The following is a 20,843-nucleotide window of genomic DNA, read 5'->3' on the forward strand; positions in this document are numbered from 1 at the left end:
GTGCATACAGTTTGACATTTTGGTTGAAGTGGAGCTGGAACAGCTACCAGTGTGAAAATTTACTTTCACATGAAGTAAGAATGAACATTCGCTACAACTTTTTTTGTCAGATTTTCAATTAACTAATTGATTTTTCATTATTCCATTAACAAACTCTCTATAAGAAAAGGAAAAAGTTCTATGGTTGTGTCTTTGAGTTTTTCCAGCGTTCCTCTTCCTTATCTTCACAATAACATTTTAAGAAATGTCAATTAAGATAAACATGTCATATGTCAAAAATTCACATCTTTGTTAATTAGGGAGCTCAATTCACTTGCTATACTGATAATAAAGATTCAAAATGAAGATGAATGCCAAAAATGCACTTTACCATTAACCGAGCCACATACAGTAAGCTGGTAATTTACCACAAAACACTGTTCAAAAACTACAAGGGATGCTGTTCTAACTCCTGCTTGTAGCATTTGAATAGAGAATGGAGTCATTGTCAGTTTGGATGGGTAGGCATTTGTACTCCACCAACATGTGGATTAGTGGTCAGCGTAGTCATCTAACCACTGAGAATGTGCAACTGTTTTTAAGGCACAATTTAAAGAGGATAAAGTATTCAAAAATCCTGTTATCTAAAAATTTGGGGGTCAGGCAAATTGAATTGAGGAGGTGATGAGGCAGCAATTGGAACGACTGGTCTCACTATGTCACCTGACATGTAAAACACGTATCTGTCATTCCAAAGAATCTGTGTGGCATTGTCTTGAAATAAACTTGGCACTTTCAATGGCTTATGAGCTGCAATATCTTCACTGGAATTGAATGTTACGTTTGTTTTCAAGATTAATACATCTTTTGGGGATTAATAATTGAAGCTGGAAATGGTAGCTGTTTTTCCATAACAATCTGACAAGTGGGTGTGTCAAGCTCATTGCATTTACAGTCCAACTTTCTGTGTCTGTATGGCTTTCCCCTTCTCATCTAGATCCCTAATTAGGACTTATCCATTTGGTCGCCTTGCCTCTGCGCTATCATTCTACCTTGGCCCATTTGTTTCCTAAGGGTGGGGGTCAATTTACAGCTGCAAAAGAAAAAAAAAAAAAAGAAGCCTTCAGTCAGTTTGAGTTCTGTTCAGCTGTGCTCACTAAACCATTTTTCCTCCGTACTAATAAAAAGAAAGAAGGCCGGGCTTTGTGCAGTTGTTGCCATGAGCCCTCGTAAAGAGCCAGTGACATTCTGCGTAATGGGGAGCCATGAGTATAGGGTGTCTCGAGTGGAGTGCGAACAGCTGAGCGGTGTGATTTCAGAGGCTGTGCTACCCTGTCACCACTGTGATTGGGGCGGACAGGAGGTGTAGGAGAGGCCCTGGTTTGTAAAGGACACCAACAGGTGGGAGGCCGCTCTGCAGGGGGAGTAGCACAGATAGAAAAGGCCGGGTGGAGAGGCCTGTGCTGGACACAATCCAGGAGATGGCCAGTGAGGATGATATGCCAGGAGGCTGGTGGAGCTTGGAGGAAAAAAGAACCTGAGAGAAGCTAAAATAAATGCCACAAGGGAAGACGTTTTCAAGCCACAATATCTAAAGGTACGTTTTCATTGAAGATGGGGCTAGGGATGTCTATGTGCATTGACTTGTCAGAATTGGGCAACTTTTGTGTCAGGGGAATATAGGAGAAGGCCAGATAGTGCTGTTGCTGACTTAACAGGTCTAACTTAACTTGGATTAAAATTGCTAAAGACATGGAAATAAGGCATAACTTAAAAATCGTTTCAATTAGCCTGGCGGCTGTCTGTGTAAATTTCAAACATTCACCCGTGTGTTTGAATACTTCTTCTCCAGCTCCTCCAAGTTGCACACACACTACAAAGACATTCAGATTAGGTGATTATTGGATACAGTATGGAAAATGTGAGTGTGGGTGAGGGCAAGAATGTGCTGTTCCATTCAGGGCTGATTTCTACATAGCAGGTAATTCTCTATGGTTTCCTTTCATGGAAAAGTTCTGCAGATCAAGATGAGCAGATCAATAACATTTCCAGATGCACAATATGTGGCACAACAGTATAAATTCATGAAAACAACTAATAGTCATTAATTGATATGTTTTGTTTTGCTGTACAGAACCATTTAGATAGGTTTTATTTAATGGATTTTATGAAATCCAATACTTTTGATGGAAAATGTTTTCTCAGTATCCTGTCGATATGAGTAAATGAGCTTGTTATACAGTACTCCATTATTATCATATTATTATAAGAATAAAGAGCAAGTTCAGAATAATAGGAAAAAAATCTGTTTTGTCAAATAGCTTCAAATATTATTAATGTTTTGTATTATATATGACATAAATATTATAGAGGTTTTGTAATTCATTCAACATTCTATAAATATTGAAAAGGGCCAAGGGAAATAAAAATAAAATGTGCTGCAAAGTAATTTTTGATTAAAACCATGCAGGGTTGTAGGTGGTGCAGTAGTAAATCTCGGGGCTTTACAGTTCCGTTGACATAGGTCCAGTTCTCAATTACTGTGTGGTATTCGTTCATTCTGTTCATGTCTGTGTTGTCTTTCTTTGGGTTCTCCAATTTGCTCCCAGAGATTTACGTCTTAAGTTCATTTTTAAGTCCAAATTGTCATGGTGTGAGTGAATGGGGATTTACGGGCACATATGATTTATATTAGACTGACATTCCACCTGATTGGCCACCAAACCTGATTGATCATTATCTATGCTTCAGCACTCAGTAAAGGAAAAATAGGTTTAACAAAATCAACAAATAGGTTACTATTTGCTTTAAAAGCTAGCTAATTATGATGTATTATATTAGAGTGTGATTAATGAAAAACATAATGTTACTGAGGGCCTCAACCTTAACAATGCACCAAGTGAAGCCTTGCGGATGTTATAAAATTTGTGTGCTCCTTCTACAGTTCTATCTCAGAGAAATACAGAGAAATACTTGATGAAATAGGAAAGGGTGCAACAGCAAATGTTAATTCAGCCTGGCATAAATATCAGGGATGACAGCTGGCATGTCAGGCAGTTTGATACTGGAGGCCAAAGTTTTTTATAGCCTTGTGCAACCTGAGAAGTCCATGAATTGAAAGTAAGTTGCAGATAGCAAGCTGTGTGGTACATGGGGTCACATCTAGAGCTGGAATTTGGGTTGAACTGTCCAAGTGGGCAAAGTTTTATAAACCAGGTATTGAAAGACCCCACTCTACTCAACCTAAGCACTTTTTCCTAAGGCATTTTGAAAGAACAGCAGTTAAGAAAAGACAAGACAGTATTAGAATATTGTGTTGTTCACATTACAAAGTAAAGCTTGAAAAGAAAAGGCACCCAAAGAATCGCTATTAAATTATTGATGACCCTGAACATCTTGGCTTTTCCATAGATCCTATTTTTAAATCAGACTTCTTATTTTCCTATTTTTGAGTTCAGATCCATTAGTTGGGTTTTAACAATAGCATTTATAAACCAATAGCATTTATAAACCTGCATTCTGGTGAATAACGTTTTGTTCACAGAAGTGTAATCTGTGACATTTATGTCTTAATAATTCTCTATTTCCAAGTGTTCTAGTTCAATTTCAATAAACCAACATGTTGGCTTTTATGTGCTCTACATAACATCTTTGTTTTCAATATAATTTATACCTTAGCCATTTAATTAGTTAAAGCCTGTAGTTAAGAAAAAGGAATAACACCCAAATATTAATTAAAATGAAAAACATCTGTGTAGTGCTAAGTTTTCATTTCTCAGGTTAATTCTGAATTTACAGACTGAGTGTAGGTAAAGGGAAATGAAGAAGCAAGGTGGAGTTCAAAGAATTAAGTAATTAGTAGGGGAAACCTTCAGCAGCCGCAACACTATATGTACAGAGTTGAGTAGCCCCATCTATGAATCTTCTATTTGATGACGTTCAATGGTCACGCTCCACAGGCAGCTTAGGAAAGGCTTTCTGGCAATTAATTAAAAACTATATATCGATTTCCTTCGGTGCTTTGTGGAAAAGGTGATTGTGATTGTTGACAGTGCCTCTAAGTGTCAGTCATTTTGAACACAAGTATAAAAATGCTTTAAAAGTATTATCTGGGATGCAACTGCACAAGGTGGAATCCAGAACACCAGGCTATTTGCAATACCCATAGTGAAGAATTCTAATAAGTTAAAAATCCAGATGCTTCAATTTTATATTTTTCAAATGGCTGGTAGTATTTGACTAAAACATGTGAATATAAAGCTAAAACCAAAACCTTGATTAGATGTGTTGGATAAGGTTTTGGAAGGGTCTGGGTTACTATTCTAAATATGGTGAACCTGTTCCATCCAAGTCCATTTTAAGGAGTATGGTTATTTGCTTTGTGAGGACTTCACATCTCTTGTCTCTTGAGATGACATGCTTCCTTGCATCCCCATATGAATTAAACAATTATGGAATGTAAGGAAGTGTGTGGTTTCAGATACAAAAGCCATCTGTGTTTCTCCTTTTTCCTAATCCTGTTTAACCCTTAAGAATAAAGATGTCCTGGAACATATGTTAATAGTTTGAAAGCCATCAAGATATTCACTGGCACAGAAATGTGCTTCTTCTCTGATGTTAGCCTAGGTACCCCACTGCTTCTTCTCTCTTTTCTTCCTTTGTTTTCGATATTCCTTTTTGGCTCATCAGCCAACCTTTACTTTGGCTGTTTTAGTCAGTGAGTATTATTATCAATGGGCCAAAAGTTTAATAAAAACAAGCCCTGTCACTTCTGCCCTTTACGTTGACCCTGTTATGGCCACATCTTCCATAGTAATCATAAAAAATTATGAGAGCTCATTTAAAAAAGAAAAATCAGTACTACCCTTAGGCTAATAATGTGTCTGTTAAATCATCATTTGGCAGTAGCTATAAAAAAATGGCCTTTTCTCACTTGCTATTACATAATACAAAATATGTTTAATAACCTTCTGTTGACTTTGGTTCACTTAACTGGTACCAAAAAGTACAAACCTAAGTGTGTAGTGTTCTGTGCTTTATGAATAATTGAAAAATACAGTGTATATTTAATGAGCATCAAATAATATGAATGAACGTTTAAGTTGTCTAACTACACTGACTTACTGTAATAGACAAGGTAGACCTCTGAACTGATATTTCTGCATTTTATGTTTTGCAAATAAAAGTATACTATAATCGAAACAAGATGTCCAATTAAATAGGGAAATTCAGTTTCAGTTTCATTCATTTTCAGTCTCATTAAAAGTATTACCAAATCACTATAATATGTAAAAATGTCCATGGGAAGAAATTAAATATCCACTTTGTCCATTACAGGATCAGAGTGAAACAAAGCCTGCAGAAAATAAAGCAGAGAGTAACCTAGGATGGGACACAAGTTAGTCACACATCACACTCGGTGTTATTAGGAGGATACACAGAACATTAAACAATGTGACACCCCAAGGTGTTTCAAGATAAAAAGAATATCAAGTTAATAAATTGGCCAATTTTCTTAGTTAGCACAGATATGTTTTCAGACACTTTGCTTATCTAACGTTTTGCATTTCCTATCAAATATAAAGTGCTATAAAATACTGCCAGATGCTGTGAAAATGTGCATTTGCTAAATTTTTTGAAAATTGTTGTGTATCAGTCCAAATTATCATCAAATAGCACCAGAACCTTTAGTTTATTGTTATTCCTTACTCCAGCAGGCTTAAGTTTTGTTTTACCATCCACTAAATCCATTGGATCCATGTAAGGCAGAGTCATACAGGAGCTGAACTTGGAGGAGGTGCCAGTCCAGCACAGTCCAAGGTGCCACCTAGATCTGAGTTGCCAGTTCAACACAGGTTAAACCCATGCATACACCAACACTTACTCATTTGGGGACACTTCAGTGTCTACAGTTAACCAAACACACACACACACACACACACACACATCTTTAGCATGTCACAGGAAAACTGGAGTACCTGGAAAAAAATCAAGGCAGACACAGGGCGAACATTCGAAAGCCACATAAGATGGTGACAAAATGGGACTCAAACTCAGGACTTAGGAACTGTCAGGCAGAGTGTTATCCACAGCACCATCTTGTGGCCTTACAGTGTTAGATTATTTTACATTAACTCACATTCTACATAATATAATGAAAATGTAATAAAATATATTTTGTTTGTGTTTTTGTATTATATACACAATCAGTATTTTAGGTAGATAGATAGATAGATAGATAGATAGATAGATAGATAGATAGATAGATAGATAGATACTTTAATTAATTAATTAATCCCAAGGGGAAATTATTCATTTACTGAATAAAATTGAAGTATGTTGTAAAAATGTACATACTCATAATTTATGTGTTACTTGCACACAAATATATATATAGTAAGAGTGTAATACGTTAATGACGTTGGTATTAAACATTTAAGTACTGCAGAAATGATAAGCAGATACCAGTTACCTTCACACCATTAACATAATCCAGTAAATGATAATACATGTTCTAAAGAGCTTATATACAGTTAGTCATTCTGAATTCTTTGTAAGCATTGTAGATGGAGAACTGAAGTGTGACGCTAAATGTTAATGGAATTGATTTCTCCTTTCTCAATTTCTGAATTTTTGTATTGCATTCCTCAATCCATCTTGAGCATTCGCTAATGTTTGAACTGTTACAGTAAAATAAGATAAACAATAGACCCACACATTGTAAATTCACTCTTCAGATGCCATACAATCTTTATAATACACATCATTGTTATAATTTTAATACAGTACAATCTGAATTCTTAAACAAGAGTAGAGAAATTGATTGAAAGAATTTTGTACTGGAAAGCCACCGGTTTGCTGTGACTAAATTCAGCTAGTTATTCTTCATGTTTCTTTCATCATTAGTTTCCTTGTCCTAGCCCTGAATTAGAAATGATTTCTTGTGAAAAGTGCTTCACTTCACATGCAGCCATACTCCCTCAGTGTGTTTGCTCATCCCTTGAGATACCAGCAGCTGTATTTGAATTCCTAACCTTGTCAGGACTGTGATGAAGAGCACAAATGGCCCCCAGTAGCCCACTGGGCCTTAAAAATGCTGCTTTTGTTCACTTCTTATGGCACGTGCCGCACATTACTGGAACTGACAGAATTCTGTATCAGCCACAGCTGGAGACATCGAAGATTAGCTCCTGGCAGTTAGGAGCCGAGTGACAGGCCACAGGTGCTAATGGGCTCCAAGGCTGGGGTGGCAGAACAGATCATCCCAGAAGGTTCTCGGATTGTAGTAAATCCGAGCACGGATTTGTTCTCAGAGATATAGGCTTACTGCTTCTGCTACCAAATAAAATGTAAAGATTTGCATATAATATTGAGTTAATTTGAAACAAACATTGTGGAAATGCCATCAAAAGCTCTGCATCCAAGTGAAAGAATCTGTCACATCTAATCACTTATAAGAGCATTTTTAAAAAGAGCAGGAGGCTATTCTATACAAGTTAGTCTGCCAATTTTTATGCACATTGAGATTGAAAACCAATTGTGAGTCGATTAAAATTTTATACTAACTCTTTAAGGTTTTGATGATAAATTTAAACAGCAATAGTTATATCTGTGCAGCACTTTCAAGAAGTTGGGTTTCAAAATCACAGTTTTAACATTCTGAACAAGATTATTCCACCTGTGACTTCATGAATTCACGTATTAAATTGCAATGTCTGTGTTTCTTACAAGTTCAATTAACTGATCACTCTGGTTTCGATTTATCTTTATCAGGATTATGTGGTGTTCAGTATTTTATTCTCTTTATGATCAACAAACTTCAAAACTGGCAAAATGTCTGTTGCTGCATTTTTATATTTGTGCACAATTAGAAGATGGATGGAGAGTGGTTGTAATAGCAATTTGTAGGTAATTCAATTGATTTAGCTGAGTCCAGTGTTGATGGGATAGTTTCTGCTCCTTATAGTCCTGCATATGTTTTAACGTGGTTGATGATAAATAGATAATAAATGAATGGAGAGATGAATTAATAGAAAATGTTCTTGAGTAATTTCATGGAAATTAAAGTTTCACATCAATGTGACCACGTTAACAATATTATATTTGTGTTAGGATGTTTCCCGTGGTAAGATGACAGTCATGTCTCCTGTTTAATGGTCATCTTCAGTATAATGTCCACTTTACTCATTATTATAAGAAGAGTACCAAAAAAAGGGTCTTGTGTGACATCTGTATTGAGAGTTTTTGCTGATTCCATGATCTATCTATGGTAGTATTTAAAACCAAGTTTGCTATCTACGATTTCATCATTCTCTGCTTATTTGGCTGACACCTTTGTTTGAGGTGACTTACAACATTTGAGATACAATTGGTTACATTTCTTTTGATTTTCTAATCGGAGCACAGGCAGGTGAGATGACTTGCTCATTGCAACACTGAGTCAGTAGAATTTGAACCCAAAACCTCAGGTATAAACTACTATGACACATTCAAGATATTTTTTTTTACTCATTTTCCAAATACACCCAATACTCCGTTATCCCATTAAGGGATCTGTGGTCTACCCATCCATCAGGGTCACCTGGAGACAATGTGTGGCATTGGGCCCAAAGCAGAAACAACTAAAGGCCCTCTCACATCCAAATGAAAGGCCAATTTAGAATTACCAGTTAACCCAACATGCACATCTTTGGGAAAGAATAGCTGAGCTCTTTACAGGAAGTTCCTAGGTCATAACTGGAAGTTGTGTGGCAGAAATAATAATGTGCTACAGCGTTGCTCCTTTTTATTATGCTGCGTTTTCTGTTTTCTTTCCGACTGTGTATAAGGCATATCTGATAATGACATTATTGCAAATTATAGAAATAATCACCTTTGTTAAAATCCATGTTACAATGTTGACCTGAATCTGTTTCTCTTTTGTGTGTTTCACACATCCATTAACTGAACTGAATTGTGTAGATTTGCTCAAGCAGGGTGTTTGAAAATGACTTGTCATTCTGAAAGAATCCAAAGGTGTCTAAGAACTTTAATGAGCTGTTCCGGATTGTTCCAACCATTGTTATTTTTGGCATTTATGACATTTATGCTTCTTATCCAATTAAAGGAGGTCTGAAAATAATTACATTGAATTATAAATAGCAGACAGAGCATATCAATTCAAAGTGAGACTGTCATGTTATGGACATGAGCCCTCCTTCAGAAAGACTGGAGATGTCTAGCTCAATAGACGCGAGCCGAGTCCTTTGACTGTTCTTCTAATGTAACTGACTTTTTCACATTGAGTGTGCAATAGACTTTTTTTAAAACTTTTTCTTTATAGTTTCCACATAGCTCTGTTCACCTTACATATTATATAAAGGACACTGTAATGTGAAACTAAATCTGAATTTAACATTAATGCTATGCATAGATCAACGTGAAAGTTGTTGATTAACAGTGATGAGCAATAAAGCAAGATTTTCACTCACCATGGTTGAATGCAAATAAACATTTTCTATATATTTTAGACGGAATAATCTACACTACAGATTCACCCACTTACCAACTCTTAAATTGCACAAAATAAAAAATTATTGCAATAATATATAAATTGATCTTCTTGGGCTCTTGCTTTGTGACTCTGTTTTACTTCGGTGCTTCTTGCTCATTGCGTTTGACACAAATTGTTAAACTGGTTAGCTTGGAAGTTGGAAGTGAGTCTTTTTCAAATTTTGGTATTCACCAAGGTGCAATAAACTATTCTGTTTGCTTTTTATGATGTGGTTGTCTTTAAAAAACTAAAGCAGTTGCATCTAATGAGATAGAAAAATTTAATAACCTCAAAGGGGTGCAAAGGATCAGAATAAACAATTGGTATGAAGTAGGTGAAAAGTTTGCTAAATGAAAACTGTTTTCCAGGCATTGGAAATCTGTTAGTAGCATCTCAGTAAATGGAGGCAAACCTCCCTTATGAGGGAGGTCAAAGAAAGGGTTGCAGCATTGTCTTGAAGAGTCACTATCCATAACTATCCCCAGCTGATCCTGGCTAGCATGAGTTGCCAATTGTAACTGTATTACCCAGCTGGCACATAAAAACTTCCACATGAAATCATTCATATCCCAGTGCTAATACCCAGTTCTAACTTGGATTAAATCCTTTATGGTATTAAAATCAACCAATACCTGACCAATCATCCTGGCTGCAAGGTGTATCTCAAAAAATAGCTTTGACCAATAAGAGGTCTTGGGGGTGGGGCTTAGTGCATCTCAGTTCTTTGACAGAGTTGGCACTGACAGAGCATTGGAGTGCTCTGAAGTGTCCTTGTATTTCATGATAACTTAAAGTGAGCAATATTATTAATTTGACACATATTTTAAATGTTAACTTGGTAGTATTGACATTGGTATTAAATATTTTCACAAATAATAATATAGACTGGACAAAAATGGAACAAATTTGTCTTATTTTATAAAAAACATAATCAAATTCTGGAAACCATTAAAAAAGTAAGCATAAGTCACACTGTTATAATTTTGCAATAATCATTATTATTCATTAATACATATTTTTAAAAAAAAGAGTTAAAACTATTTAATTAGATATAAGTAATTTGTTTTAAGTTACTTTTTCATTACAGGTAAAATATTTAATTTAAATATGCTTTGCTTTCTATGGTTTATTAGAGTAAATAAAATGTCTGGTCAGCCTGTTTTTGCTTGTATTTACTGAGCTCTTCCATTAGCTCTCATAAGTTCCCCATACTCCACTTGTTTCACATATAGTGTGGTTGCTAGTTGTGGTGCATATGTTATTGCTTTTAATGCTACTGCAGTTTGATGTCCATCACATAGAATCTATTAAATGTATTGATTGATTGATTTGGAGTTTTTTTTTTGTTTTTTTCTGTCCACCCTGGCCATCGGACCTTACTTATTCTATGTTAATTAATGTTGACTTATGTTTATTTTTTAACGTGTCTTCTATTTTTCTATTCATTTTGTAAAGCACTTTGAGCTACATTTTTTTGTATGAAAATGTGCTATCTAAATAAATGTTGGTTGGTTGGTTGATTGCAGTTGGTGCCCTGTCTGCATTATGAGATTTGGAGACAAGGTCATGTCATTTACTAACCTGCTCAATCCAGACCAGGGTATCTGGAGCCATCCTCAGCTATCATAGAGTTTAAAGGTAGGACCAAGCCTTGGACAGGGTGCCAGCCCATCATAGGGTGAACACATGCACGCCAGCTGGTCAATTTAGCATCACCAATTCAGCTAACCTGCATGTTTTTGGACAAGGTGAGGCAACAAGAGCATCCGAAGGTTAAAAGGTTGGTTAGTCAATAAGACTTGGAGAAATCTGTGATCGCAGCCTGAGAATGAGCTTTGCTTCTTCAGTTTTTCTGTGAAAGTTGTCTTTAAAGCCATGTGAATGAACACAAATAGAAAGATCAGAGGAGCTATGACTGAGAGCTGTGAGATTTTCTACAGCAGACTTTGTAAGGGCTTTAATTTTAAATGCTCACACATGTTCTCTAAAAAGGTCTACTAGTCGTCTCCCTGTTTCATCTATGTAGATGGCTGGATACATCTGCAAGAAAAGAGTATATAAGAGTTTAACACAGGCAAAAGAATTGTTGTTTAATAATGTATTTACCAGATGGAGCAGATTCAAAGTATTGTTGATGATATATTTTCAAGTGACACAACAGCTCCTGTTCCAGCTCAAAGTGGCTGATGAGGAATGTTGCTGTCCTCTGTGAAGTGAACTGCGGTTGAGAAGTTAGTGTAGGTTAGGTGGTTAATGGAAGGAGTTCAAAAGAGGATTTGGAAAAAGTCTCTAATGTAAAGATCAGTTTGCAAAATTAGGAAATTTTGTTTGAAGACCTGTGGTAGAGACTGAGTGCTAGAGATAAAGTTGTCTTGCTCTCCAGTGGAACTAAATAACTGTTGTCATACAACCTTTTAGCAGAGACTTGCCATTTACAAGATCACAATACATTGCAATTGTTCACTTTCACTTTTTATACTTTGAGTATAAGCAAGTTAAATGCTTAGTCATTCAGTGAATGTTAGTCAAAACCTGCAAGTTTCTGTTTATCAAGTAAGTCCAGAGGTCTAGAGCTCAGATCAAATAACACTAAACTGCAAATTTGAAACTGGGGAATAACCAAAGTTCAAAGTGAAATAGTTTGACTCAAGGATTTTTTTATGTATGTTCATTGCCTCTTGCCTTTATAATGTTCATTGAGTTCACTCAGCAGAAGGAGATTTTTTTCTCCACAGCTCTCCCATTCGGACGGAATAGAATTTGCGGTGTCTGCAGCATTTTTATATTGATAAACACTCTCAAGAGATAATGTAATAGATTCAGTGTGCCCCTTACTGGAATAATAGAAGCAGTGAAGCAGCAGCTTTCAGCTTCACAGATTCACATAGCATGTTGTCTGATGTTCAACTTTGTAATCCTTCACTTTATAGTAGTGCAATAAATGTTAAATTTAATATTAGGTAAAGTAAGGCAAACATACTTAAAGGATATAAACATTCTTTTGTATACCTTGTGTGTCTATAAACATTTTCAGACTAGTGAATGCTATGAAATTAATGAACCTCCTTTTTTGCTTTGTGTTTTAGGTAAGAGCTGTTGTATATTGATGGGACCACTTACCTTAAAAAGAGCTAAGCAGAACGAAGACGCACGCCTTGCTGTGGCTGGTCAAATGGAACCAAGTCGGGAGACTTACTGAGGTTTGGTCCCCTTCAACCAGCTACTGCACCGTGAATTGAACCAGCAGGAAGCCAAAACTGAGCAAGATGGGCTGGTGTCATCTGTCCTGTTTCCAGTTAAAGCAAAATCAAATCATAGGAAGAATATGGAATTTTTCAGATATTTTGAATGTCTCAAAAGCTATTCTTTTTTTTTTTTAACTTTGCTTTAAAGTTAATGGTATTTCTGGCAAATATGTAGAGAAATATATAAATAAATTAATAAAATGAATAAATTATAATTAAATATGTATTAACTAATAAAAAATAGTACACAAAGGTAAATATGTGAATAGAATAATTGTTTTCTTATGTTAGTTGTTTATTAGTATTTAAATATTTCTGATTGTATGAAGGTAGATCATTTAAAGCAATAAGTACAAACACACACATAGAGATCTGATGCCATATTGTAAAATAGTGTTTGTCTAGCCTGTAAGCGATCTATCAAATATTTAAATCAACGAGAGCTATGTATTTTTTGTAGCCCGGTTATATCCGGTTAGGATCCCAGATGTTGGATCATGAGGTTGTAGCCAATCAGAATGTAATTGCTGGATAGGCCCTGTAGCATCCCGGTGTCATCCAGAATCTCTTTCCATGACAGGGGTGTAAAAGTCAGAAAAATGACATAGCTTCACACGTTCATAGGATCAATATTGTCTTATGTACAAAATATAGTGAAATTTTTAACACACAAAAGGGCTAATAGTAATAAAAATGATGGCAGTTATATTGGGGTTCTTGGCCTTAAGGCTTAAATTACAATAAATGGGAGTTTCTGTTCTTTTGTTGTTACAACTGAAACTGTGTGTGGATAGAGGTAAAGGTTTTATAGACTAGGAAAATGAATGTAAAAAGAATTTTGTTGAAGGAGAATACAAACAGATAAGAAAGATGTATCATTTGTTTAAGAAAACAAGGTTAAAGGTAAGAGGGAATTCAATGGTTATGTTTATACTGAACATGTGCTTAAGACGCCCCATGTGGATATATAGCAGGTAAATGATATTGCATTTCATTTTAGTTACTTGTATTTTTTTTATATAATATAAATATTTGGACAATGAACATATATTAATACCAAAGTAAACATTTAACACTTTACAACTGAATCAGAGGTCCGACAGGCTGTTTTTAGAACAGCAATAATAAATTCTTTCATATTCATATGAACATGTTTTGCAGCATTCCTTCTAAATAAAGTTAAAGTTTTTGAATATTTAAATAAGATATAATTGTCATTGTGTTATTGAGATAAGGTTGGATTGTTCCTATTAAGAAAGATAAGATGATGTAGAACATGATGATCACTGATGATTAATTGTTGCATATGTTTATCCCATGTTATTCAAGATACTGTTATTATGGGATCAGAAGCAAGTGTGAGCCAAGCATTATCTGACATATGAGCAGATGTTCTTCCGGAAAATTTTGACCAAACAAGCTCAGTGCAACATTTATCATATATGATGCATCCATCCATTATCCAACCCGCTATATCTGAACTACAGTGTCATGGGGGGTCTGCTGGAGCCAATCCCAGCAAACACAGGGCACAAGGCAGGAAACAAACCCCGGGCAGGGCGCCAGCCCACCGTAGATCATATATGATGACATGGTTCATAGTTTGACAAATGAGAAGAAACCATTTAGTATTTAAAGATTGCTTGGATAGCATTTTTCCAATATCTCATCCAGAATTTTTAAAGGTCAGAATTCTGTCCCTGCTAGATTTTAGAATTTTAATCTTGAAAGACAGGTGTTACACACAATATTAAGCTGAATTATGCCATATTTTGCACAAATTGAAAAAAGTGAATTTTATGATCCAATGAATTCCATTCCTTGTGTAAGAAATTGTTTGAGAGACCCTTTTCCTGTCATTGTAGGGGTGTGCACTTTGAAATAACTTGATAAAGCATGAAATTACTATTCATGTATTTATTATTACTACATAAATTATATTTAAACATAGATACTGGTGGAAGATTAGGGAAGATAGGTAAGATCCCCCCAAAGGTGCTTCCAACCCATACATTAAAAGTTGTGTATTGCTGAGTGTACAACTGATTCATCCATAGATCTGTAAAAGTTCAAATACAGAACAACTTCAGTGACTTAAATACTGTGCATGTTAAGGAAGGTTAAATTATAATATTATTATGCACTGGAGTAGCAGAGAATATCTTCTTTCTACTAAAGTGTTTCCGGCATTTGTTCCATATTTGAAGTGAGTTATGCATAATCAGGTTTCTAGTAAACTAGTGATAGTTACTGATGATAAAAGTGAGTCTGAACAAGACTTCTTTGCCAACACTAATTAGTTTGATGCCTTTCTTGTGCAAATCCAGTCTGATCTTGTGATATTATGGCAACGAGCACTTTTTCTAATCTTTTAGCTGAAACATTCACCAGGATCTTAAAATCATTATTCAACAACAAAACTGGCCTGTAAAATGCACATTTAAGATGGTCTTTCTTCTATGGAAACACAGTGATTGAACCCTGGCATAGATTTTTTGACAAAATTAGGCTAATCATGTCTTTCTTTTCTCTGATCAGATATCTTTTAATTCGTTTTAGGAATTTTCCCTTGTATATCTGCAATCTTTTGTATGAGTAATATTATTGTAAACATTTTTGTAAATTTATAAATAAAAATAAAGTACTTCACTTTAACACTTGTTTGAGCTTACTTTATTGCATTTTTAAAAGTTTACGAAGCCAATTATGACCAGATTTGACACTAACTTAAGTTTATTTATACATTAACTTAAAATCCCAGGAATACGATGTAAAAACTCCTGGACTTTATAATGTGTCTTCTAATTATCTATTGTGGACTGTATGGGTACTCATAAGTCAACCAAAACCCATATAAAGACTGGCCAGCAGTGTGAAAATATGACAGTATTTATCAAGGGACATTTACATACACAAAACTAAATATACAGTGCAGTGATGAAATAATAAAAACCTAATGCCCCAGAATTCCTATGCATGAAATAAGCACTTGTCCACCTAGCCTTCCAATGCTCCCTGCTCAGGTTCCTTAAGTTAGTCTCCATCTCCACTCTTGGCTTTTCTCACTCCTCCTGGTTTAGACCTTGACAAAGTTCACCTCTTAGTCTCAAACTCAGTGGTCTGTTAAGTAGAAGAAGCTTTCAAATCCTGGCCCAATACTATTTCTGAGTGTGCATGACGAATTACTTTCAGGGTCCCAAATGACATATAACAACTCCTGTCATGACCAATAGTGTTGTAAGCCTCAGTTTTGCACCTAGAGAATTTCATGTCTGGTATCAATTCATGAATTCATGTTGTTCCTAATAGTGTTCATATTCTTTATTAGTGTTTTCCTGATTGAGTCAAGTCACCATTTCTATGTTGCTTTGGGTAACATCTATTATTATTCAGAGAAGTCTGTCTTTACTGCAGCCATACTGTTTACATCTCAAATGAGATTTCATTAGGTAAATAAAATAGCCACAAAATATAATATTCAATTAACAAATGTGTGAAAAACAAAAACCAAATGCCAAAATGAATCAGTAGTGCATTCCTAGCTTTGTCAGGAAATTGAGACTTGTAGCCCCTGGAACTCCTGCACTTCTGAATTAGAGCTACCATGGACATGCCAGAGTGAGTCCTAGACGGGCTGGCCTTGGAGAACTTCTAATATTTTAATTGGAGTTTCTCACTGCCTGCACTATTTAGTCTAAAGCTTTGTAAAGCCTAGTGTTTATTTGGTAGTGGCCATAAATAGGGTTGTTACTTGCAGGACGGTTCATATTATGTTTAGTCAATAAAATACTTTAATTCTTTATATTAGACATGTCTGTAACAGTAGTCATGTCTCCTTAATTGGCTCATTAACTTTATGAATTAGGTTTCCCTTAATGATAAGAACTGATAGTAGAGAGGAATATAAGATATTGTGCTATTTAAGTCTCTAAGAATTACTGTATGCTATCAACACTTAGTCAGCAAGGATAATTCCAGCTGCAAAAAATACTTTAAGTTAGACCCTCGAGCCTTTGAACACCTTAATCTTGCCAAAGATTTATCAGATAAACATTAATATTAAATCCTGGATCACTGCCAGGTTAGAAACCATTTACTACCATTCGGACAGAAGCTGTTCTTAAAAAGATTTCTTGGAAAATGTATTAAATATTGGTATCTTCAGGTTTAGATTTTAGTTTGATATTTTTTCTCACTATACCTACAAATTAAAAAAGCTTTTATTAAACGGTGGGTCTTAACTGAGCTAATAAGAATACTTACATGTGGCCATTTTTGTTAAACTCTTTCTCTGTTATTGTAGCAAATTTTAACAGTTAATATTTTCAGGGCTTGAACCAAAATTTTATGTTAGATAAAGGCACCATAATGAACAAATAATATTTTTTGTACCTATTCTAATAAAGTACAACTTTTTTTCACAGCAGTGTATAGTAATTATATAATTATGTATGTAGAGTGCATTTATCTCAGTTTATGGTGGCAATAGGAATTAAGTAGATGACCTCCACACTCCTGAGCCTGGTGCACAGCGGCAGTGCTATTGGCAAGTGCTACAGCACAGTATTTGAGCGATCTTTCAGCTAAAATGCTGTTTCACGTGATTATTTTGTTGTTTTATATATTTCAGACTTCATTTTTGACAAATATATATTTTGACACCTCATGCATAAACAAACATTAAAGTTTATCTTCCTTTTAATAGCTTTTCACAGCTTCCACTTCTAAATTTATCCCTGATACCCTTTAATGCCTTTATTTCTTCTTTTTTTCCTTGTTTCGTTATAATGCACCTGGAAGGCCTCAATTCAGCTATATAACATTCAAAGATTCAAACTAAACAAATACTCTCTTATCATCCAATGGCATGGACGCACAATGGTTAGAGCTGCTGCATTTCAAGTTCAAAATATTTGAGTTCCAATCCAGGAACTGCCGGCATGGAGTTTGTAAATTCTTACCTTGAATATGTGGAATTTCTGTCAAATCAGACATCTGAAGGTTAGGTTATTTGATGACTTCAGTTTACTGTGGCATATGTGACAATGCCCTGCAATCGATTAGCACCCATTCTGGGGGGATTTCTGCACTTGCCCCCAGTGCTGCTATGACAGTCTCCAACCACTGCAATTCTGAATTCGATGAAGCAGATTCAATGCTGGAAGCATTTTGTTTACCACCCTATTAATATGGACATAGCACTGCATGATTCTTATTATACAATGCATTACTTATATGTTCCATAATTAATTCTTGAGTCTAATGTGAGCAAATTAAAACAAATACTGGACCAACCATGGCTCCAGACCAAAACTGTAATGGGGGTGATAAATTGTGCAGGGTGTGATAAAGTCCTAACAATCCTACATTTAGCAGTATACACAACAGCATGGCTAATGTGTTAAACAATGCCACCTGATGCTAGGTACATATTTGCAACCTATTTGCCCCAAACCCTATATATCACAAACAGACATGAGATGAAACTATTGGTTAACATACAATATGTATTGCTGTACAGGCTCCACAAAACACTGCATTCTCTGAACAGCAGATGAAAAAAAGTATACATTTTTAAAATGAAAAAAAAAAAAAATTTGTCTTATAACAATTAAACACACACTATGCATTAAAATCAATAACATTTGTAATCTAACATTACATTTTTCTAACCTGCTTATCCAGGACAGGGTCTTTGGGCATCTGTAGCCTATTCAGCAGTTATTTGGTATAAGGCAGAAACAGCACGTGGACATGACACCAGCCCATCACATGGAGAACACACACACACACACACACACACACACACACGCATGCACACGCACACTTTAGCAGTGCCAATGGCCTAATCCGTATGTCTTTGACAGACAAAACTTGACTTCATCTCTCCTCTTGCATGCCTCTACTCTAAATACCTTGGCCCTGAGCATGTACAATACAATCTGAGGAGACATTTAACAGACATTGTGACTGATATCTTAAACACATTCTAGAAATTAACAACATTTTTAAAAATGACATAATCAGTAAATACATAATGCAATGTACATGAGCATTAGCCCATCGTAAACATTGGGGGGAATGGAGAAAAAATCATAGGTTACAACATAAATAATAATAACAATAATAATAATTGACGGACAACCTTCTGCCCCATACACAGTATATACGGCTATATGTAAAAACCAGGAAAATAAACAGCAATACCACGTACTGAAATAGGACTTGGAAATGCGCATGTGTTGACTTGATTCTGGGACACTCCCAGTGCGGCAGTGTGTTGCAAAGTGTTCCAAACTGCATTATAAAACTTTTAAAATGAAAATATTTCTAGAACTTTCAAAACGTAGTATATAAAACAGTCTCTGGGTGTGTATGAAATTCTTAAGTTTCACACTTAATGCTTTTGTTTAATTATTTTGTAATGTTAGAAAAAGGTACCTGACAATGCCCTTACCATAATGCTGCCTGAGATGATGACCTTTTCATTTCACCCAATGTGCTGGGCAAGCAAGGGTGGGAGACACAGCCCAGCTAAATTTCCCTGTTCTAGACAAACAACGCCAACAAAAATAATGTTCAGAGTGTTAATACTTTGAATCATGTTGAGCAACAAGTTTCTGCATTTGAGAGACCTAGACCTTTATCCAAATAAACAACTTCCAATTAAATAAGGAATCCTGATCTGTAACCCTATTTTTATGTCATTTTGTGATTTTTTTCACATAATTTTGGATTTTATCTTCTGGTTTTGATTTTTGATTTTGGGGGCTTGGTTGATCTTTGGATTATCTTTCTGGATTAGTTTTTTTTCTATGATATTTTGTTATTCTTTTTTAATCATTATTTAACTTTGTTATAGTAATAATACATTTTAATTTAATAGGCTCTTTTCTTAGCACTCAAGGTCACTTTACAATAAAATTAAACAACATTAGTAAAATAAAAACAAGAGAATGATAAATCAAAAAGCAATAATTAGCAAACAAACAAAGATAACTGGCAGTAACAGTGCAAAATTCACAATTGGTATGCCAGTTTGAAAAGATAAGTTTTGAGGTCAGTTTTAAAATGTGTTATTGAATCGAGCTGACGAATATGAGAAGAGAATTCCCGAGTAGAGGAGCACCAGGAGAGACGCTCAATGGTGCTCAGAGCAGTGAGTCTGATGTGTGGTACAGAAAGTAGACCTGCAGATGAGGATCTGAGTGAGCGAGAGGAGTGTCGGTCTGTAGGAGATCAGTGAGGTTGTGGAGAGCTTTAAATGTTCAGAGCCGTATTTTGTATTGTATTCTGTAGTTAACAGGGAGCCAGTGAAGTTGACAGAGAGTAGATGTAATATGTTCAGTGGATTTAGAACAGCAGGTTATTAAAGTTGTAAGTTTTTGTGAGATGCCAGATAGAATAGCATCACAGCAATCTATACGTGAGGTAACTCAGGCATTAACCAATACTTCAGTACTGTGTTGCGTAAGAACAGGACGAAGTCTAGAAATGTTTCGGAGATGGAAGAAGGCAGACCAAGAAATTCTACTTATATGGGAAGAAAAAGAGAGAGTACTGTCTAGAATGATGCCCAGGCTCTTAACTTGGGAACAGATGTTTGTGTTAATATTGTTAACTAAAATAGAAGAATGGTTAACCTTAGCAAGTGTAGATTTAGAGCCAATAAGGAGCACCTCAGTTTTATTGCTGTTTAGTTTGAGAAAATTGCAAGTCATCCATGTCTTTGTGTCTTGGAGACATGCCATAAGAGCATCAGGATGAAAAACAAAAGTGGATTTAGAGGATAGATAGATCTGTGCGTCATCAGCGTAAAAATGAACCTTAATACCATGGTGCTGGAAGATTTTACCTATTGGGAAGATATAAATGAGATAAGGAAGCGGCCCCAAAACAGAACCCTGCGGAACTCCATGAGTAACGACTGCATCCTCAGATTTTAAGCTGTTTATTTGAAAAAAAATGTGAGGTAGGAAGAAAACCACTGGAGGACAAGGCCACAGACTCCAAAACTAGTTAGTTGTTTTTAAAAGTATCTGACGGGATATGTTGTCAAATGCAGAGCTGAGGTCAAGAAGCACAAG

At 35.5% G+C, this 20,843-nt stretch overlaps 1 long non-coding RNA gene across 1 annotated transcript; it reads left to right on the forward strand.

The window, feature by feature from the left end:
* The first annotated feature begins 1,230 nt into the window (after positions 1-1,230).
* On the forward strand, positions 1,231-14,264 carry LOC120525989. Its single transcript, XR_005633055.1, has 2 exons — positions 1,231-1,576; positions 12,598-14,264. It is a non-coding gene; the product is annotated as an uncharacterized LOC120525989 (long non-coding RNA).
* The last annotated feature ends 6,579 nt before the right edge of the window (positions 14,265-20,843 follow it).

This window comes from Polypterus senegalus, chromosome 3 (genome assembly GCF_016835505.1).
Source record: "Polypterus senegalus isolate Bchr_013 chromosome 3, ASM1683550v1, whole genome shotgun sequence".
NCBI lineage: Eukaryota > Metazoa > Chordata > Cladistia > Polypteriformes > Polypteridae > Polypterus > Polypterus senegalus.